This window comes from Cnephaeus nilssonii, assembly GCF_951640355.1.
Source record: "Cnephaeus nilssonii genome assembly, chromosome: 6".
Lineage (NCBI taxonomy): Eukaryota > Metazoa > Chordata > Mammalia > Chiroptera > Vespertilionidae > Cnephaeus > Cnephaeus nilssonii.
The window spans coordinates 6799186-6805147 of NC_137077.1; the positions used below are offsets into that span (position 1 = coordinate 6799186).

General features: G+C 56.6%; 1 pseudogene across 1 annotated transcript; it reads left to right on the plus strand.

Annotated features, from left to right (window-relative positions):
* The first annotated feature begins 4845 nt into the window (after positions 1-4845).
* Positions 4846-5587, plus strand: LOC307102189 (U2 small nuclear ribonucleoprotein A'-like; annotated as a pseudogene). The gene has a single exon. The product of its transcript is annotated as a U2 small nuclear ribonucleoprotein A'-like (transcript).
* The last annotated feature ends 375 nt before the right edge of the window (positions 5588-5962 follow it).

Sequence of the window (5962 nt, forward strand, 5' to 3'; positions counted from 1 at the left end):
ATGGATGTTTCTAGTTCTCTCTCCCTTTCCCTTTCAAATCAATAAAAATATAGAAAATAAATAAATAAAAGGCTGCTCTTTATTGAGCATTCACTGCCTACTCTAAGCCCTTTCTATGTGAACTCCTAGGATCCTTACAGTCTTATGCTGTGCAGGTACTTAGAGTTGCTCCCATCTTACTGATGAGGAAACTGAGGCCTATGGAAGTTAAGAAACTTGCCCAAGGCCACAAGAATGCTATGATTGACTCGTTGGGAATCAACCTGGCATTTGAACCTGGACTTGGACCCTTGACCATTGGGTTGTAATTTCCCCACCTGCCACGAGCCCCTCCAGGTGGCTTGGGGTAGGAGCTGCGAATCCATACTTACCACCCCTTTGTCCTCTAAGGCTGTGGCCCTTGAATAAAAAAAATGACTGGTCAAGCCCAGCCTGTGTGGCTCAGCGGCTGAGCATCGACCTATGAACCAGGAGGTCACAGTTCGATTCCCGGTCAGGGCACATGCCTGGGTTGCAGGTTTGATCCCCAGTGTGGAGCGTTCAGGAGGCAGCCGATCAATGATTCTCTCTCATTATTGATGTTTCTCTCTCTCTCTTCCTTTCCCTTCCTCTCTGAAATCAATACACACACACACACACACACACACACACACACACACACACACTAATAAAAGGGTAATATGCTCATTAGACTGGACATCTTCCGGACATACATCTGGATGTCCTTCCGTACAAAGCCATGGTGCCGGGGGCCGAGGCAGAGGCGGTTAGGGGCGATCAGGCTGGCAGGGGAGGGCAGTTAGGGGTGATCAGGCAGGCAGGGGAGCAGTTAGGGGCATCAGGCAGGCAGAGTGATTAGGGGTGATCAGGCAGGCAGGCAGGTGAGTGGTTAGGAGCCAGCGGTCCTGGATTGCAAGAGGGATGTCCAAGGGGTCCTGGATTGGAGAGAGTGCAGGCCGGGCTGAGCCCCCCCCCCCCGCCCCCTTCGCAAGAATTTTGTGCACTGGGCCTCTAGTATATATATATTTAAAAGGACTGGTTCTGCTGTAACACACCCTACCCCCCACCCCCCCACCCTGGGGAGGCAGAAAGTGGGATTTGACTTCCTGTGTCCTACTTACTTCCTATGGGTGGCCTCAGGTACTTCCTACTCCCTGAGCTGGTTTCCCTGAATCTAAAATGGGGTGCAGCACCTCCCTGGGTGTCATTAATGAGTTGCCCAGACCAGGGTTTGGGAACTGTTCAGGCTGTGGGTCTTTGAGACCCGGGCAGGGAGAGGGGGACAGTCTAGGAGTTGCTCAAACTCACCTGCACTGAGGTCAGGCCCTTCCCTGGTGTCAGGGAGACTCGGGAGGTGGGAGGTCTCACAGGGATGGATGGCAGCACTGGGGTGGCAGAAGCAGGGGAGGCGGGCGGACGAGGAGCTGGCTTCTCCCTTCCCGCCTGACACCCTAACACGCCCTGGCTGGGCCGCTAGTGATTCACCAGCTTTAAGCCCTGGTTTCATCTGTAATCAGGAAGTGGGGCACTAGAGAGCCTGGGGCGTTTTCTGGGGAGCCCAGTGCCATCCCAGAAACCTGGGAGGAGGGCCTAGGAGGAGGAAGAGGGAAGAGAGGAGGCAAAAGTCCTGGCTTCAGAAAATTTGCATAATTTATTCTTTTCTTTGCCGGGGATGAGAAATCCTGGGGACCGAGAGCCCTGGAAACCATTCCCTCACTCACCCTAGTTTACTGAACCCCTTACATTGTGCCCGTTTCCTTGGGCCCAGGGAAGCAAAGTGAAGTTTTCCAGGAGCTTCCTGGTGGGGAGACCACCGTGTAATCGTGTTTACAAAATTCAGAATCCACGGGCAGAGTGATTAATGTGGGGTTGGGGGTGGCGGCCTGGATAAGGGGCGGATTCACAGTTCTGCGGCCCCACCAGGAGGAACGGGTTCCCATTCTTCCGCCACTTCTGGGCGGTTCTGCTCCCATCGGGCCCTGAGCTTTCCCACCCGTGAGCTGGATACAGTAACGGTGCCTTTCTCCTGGGCTTCCTAAGAGAATTAAAGGGTTAACACGTGGGAAGCACTTAGAACAGCACCTGCTGGGTGGTCAGCCTGTGATGCAAAGGCCCAGAGTTGCAGCACATCCACGAGGTGTGGGGGCGAGGGGGGAGGGGCATTTGAGGTACTGTCATTCCCTCGGGACATCCTCAGGGCAGCAGGGAGCTTTGCACGGCTTTCGAGCAGAGAAGTGAGGTGGGAGGTCAGAGCACCAAGGATACAGAGTGGTGATGGACATGGACGGGAGGGGCAAGACTGGGGCAAGGAGACAAGTGAGGAAGTGGCACAAGGGTCCTGGTGAGAGATGGGGAGGCCTGAACTGAGGCACCAGGAGACAAGGACTAGTGGGAGGCTACATAGCTGAACCGACAGTGATGGTACAGCGACTGAGCAGACACAGTGCTGAGGTGGAATCCCAGGGTGCTGGCACCCACTGATTCAAGATATGCTAATATCCTTAGGATGTTCAAGGAGGGCCTTGAAGCGTGTACTGGTTATAGGAGTTTCCCAGGGAACCCACGAAGGCACAGCAGCCCAAAGGACCACCAAGAAACCTGGGAGGTCAGGCCCTTTCCTGGTGTCAGGGAAAAGTTTAGAGGCCTGAAAGTCTGTGTTTGGAAAGCAGCAGTGCGGTGGAGTCTGGAGTTGGGAGGAAATAGTGGGGTCAGGAGTGGGGGGGCCTGTTGGGGTGGGTAGGGGCAGCAAGCTAAGCAGCAGGAAGAGAAAGTGAACATCTGTATCAGCTTCCCGTGGCTGCTGAAACACATGGCCACAAACTGCGTGGTTTAAAACAACAGGAATGTACACTCGGAGGGCTCTGGAGGCCAGCGTGTGACATGGGGCTGTGTCGCAGGGCCACGCTCCCCCGGGAGGCTCCCTCGCCTCCTCCGGCTTCTGGCGGCTCCAGGTGCTCCTTGGCTGTGGCCACATCACCTGGCCTTACCAGTGTCAGCGATAAAGACACTTGTCATTGGATTTAGGGCCCGCCAGGGATAATCCAGGAATGGCTTGAGAGCCTTGCCTTAGTTACATGTGCAAAGACTCTTTCCCCAAATAAGGCCACATTGACAGATTCCAGGTCGACCTCTCTTCCGGGCCACCATTCAACACAGCACAAGATCTGAGATTCTAATCCCAAACTCTAATCCCAGATGGAGAGCATTTGCCCTTTCCCCTCCTTCTGGGCCTCCCAGCCCCTCCGTTACTGCCTCCCTGAGCGGGACCCCGAGTTCACCCTGCTCCCATCCCATGTATGTCCTTGTGTGCAGAAGTAGCTCCCTCCCCGCCTCCTCCCCGGCTTCCCTCGGGTAACCAGAGCCCCCAGAGACGGGACCTCGCCGGACGCGCGGGGAACGAGCGCCACCGTGCGTCTGTCTCGGAGCAGTGCGGACGGAGGCTCCAGCCGGGTCGCAGCCCCGCTGACGGCAGGTGCGGGCCACTTACTCTCGCTGTCCGCTGTCTGCCCGCCACTCCAAGGCCTCAGCATGAAGTGGGGTTATTACCCTCATTTTTGTTTTTTTCAAACGAGGAGGCCCCGCTCAGAGAGACTGTGACATGCAAGAGTCACACAACCTTCCACTCCCATTTCACTCCAAAGCCTCACCTCGCTTACCCCCCAGCAGAAACCAAACACGTGCGCGGCGTTGGGGCGGGGCCTGTAGACGCCTGCGTGCTGCACGGCTTCTCGGGCCTCCGTTTCCCCATCTGTAAAGGGGGCGGGGTGCACGTGAGACCCCCTGCTCCCAGGCTCCTTACAGTTCTCAGACCCCAAGAGAAACTCCAAGAACCTAGAACCCAGCCTTTTGCTGAGGCGCCCTGTGGACCTTCTTGCTTCCGAGTACTTTCCAACGTTGGCCTCCCCCCCCCCCCCGCATCCCGAATTTTTTAGGTTTTCTTTTCTCTAAACGGTTTCATATGTGCGAACTATTTGATAATTAAAAAAACAAACACCAAAACGGAGGCCCGAGAAGCCGTGCAGCACGCAGGCGTCTACAGGCCCCGCCCCAACGCCGCGCACGTGTTTGGTTTCGCTGGGGGGTAGCGAGGTGAGGCTTTGGAGTGAAATGGGAGTGGAAGGTTGTATTTTGAAACATACTGCCCGGCTGGCGTGGCTCAGTGGCTGAGCATCGGTAGACTTATGAACCAGGAGGTCACGGTTCAATCCCCGGTCAGGGCACGTGCGGGGTTGCAGGCTCCATCCCCAGTGGGGGCGTGCAGGAGGCAGCCAGTCCATGACCCTCTCTCATCATTGATGTTCCTATCTCTCCCCCTTCCTTCCTCTCTGAAATCAATAAAAATATATTAAAAAGAAAAAAATATACTCCCTGGGTAAGAACTTTACCCAGACCCCCAGTTCCCCTCCGAAAGGCAATAAGCTGATGGCAGTTTCGTCCACATTCTTCTAGGGATGATGTGCGCAGGAGCATATACATGGGTATACACACCCATACAGGAATAATTACTGTCCCCCCTAATTTTTTTTATTTTTTATTTTTACAGAGAGGAAGAGAGAGGGATAGAGTGTTAGAAACATCGATGAGAGAGAAACATCGATCAGCTGCCTCCTGCACCCCCCCCACTGGGGATGTGCCCGCAACCAAGGTACATGCCCTTGACCGGAAATGAACCTGGGACCCTTGAGTCCGCAGACCGACGCTCTATCCACTGAGCCAAACCGGTTTCGGCCCCCCTAATTTTTTAAGAACAAAAGGTGGTGGGCGAGCCTGGGGCACGCCGAGAGGTCTGTCTGGCGGGAGGGAGGCCCCGGCGGGCGCCGCGGACCGGGGAGCGGAGGCGGCGGGATGGTGGGGCTGACGGCGGAGCTGATGGAGCAGGCGGCGCACTGCACCAGCGCCGCGCGGGACGCGAGCTGGACCTGCGGGGATAGAAAACTCCTGTCATCGAAGATCTGGGTGCGACCTTAGACCAGTTTGATGCCATTGATTGTTCTGACAATGAAATCCGAAAACTAGACGGCTTCCCTCTGCTGAGACCGAAGACACTCCCGGTGAACAACAACAGAATATGCCGCCTCGGCGAGGCGCTGGCCCAGCCCCTGCCCTGCCTCGCGGAGCGCGTCCTCACCAACCGCAGCCTCGTGGAGCGGGGCGACCTGCACCCCCTGGCGCCTCTCCAGTCGCTGACCCCCCCCCCCCGAGTATTCCCAGGGACCCCGTGACCAACAGGAAGCACTACCGCCTGTGTGTCCTGTACAAGGTCCCCCAAGTCCGCGTGCTGGACTTCCAGAAGGTGAAGCTGAAAGAGCGCCAGGACGCAGAGAAGATGTTCAAGGGCAAGCGGGGCGCACAGCGTGCCAAGGACGTGCCCGGAGAAGCCACACTTCCAGCCCAGGTGCCGGTTTGCCCACGGACAAGCAGAAGGGCGGGGGCGGGGACGCCATCAAGAAGAAGGCGCGGGCGCTGGGGAGGCGGAGCGGCTGCAGGGCCTGCGGCAGTCCCGCCAGGCCCCCGGCAGGGGGCGCCGCAGCCCCAGCAAGACGGGGAGGAGGAGACGGAGGAAGACGCCGACGCCAACGGGTCCTGAGCGTCCACAGGGCGTGGGGCCCGGCCGCCGGGGACCAGGTCCTGCCTTGAGCGTGGGATGATAGTGTCAAGCTTCGCCGAAGGACTCCGAACTGCCGCAGTCGTTCCTAACACACATTCTGGGACCTAAATGCCGGATTTTCACAGAGAGTAAAAGTAAAGAGCGCCAGTGCCTGCTGCCTGGGCTGTGATCGCGCCTTTAAGCTGGGAACGCAGGAGGCATCGTTTCTGACTAGGCCCCCGTCCTCTGTAAAATGTTTGGATGTTTAATCCTTAGTAAAACTGGGTTTTAAGCGGCAAAAAACCCCACAAAAAACACACACAAAAAACACACACAAACCACACAAAACAAAAGCAAAAGGTGGCATGCAATATA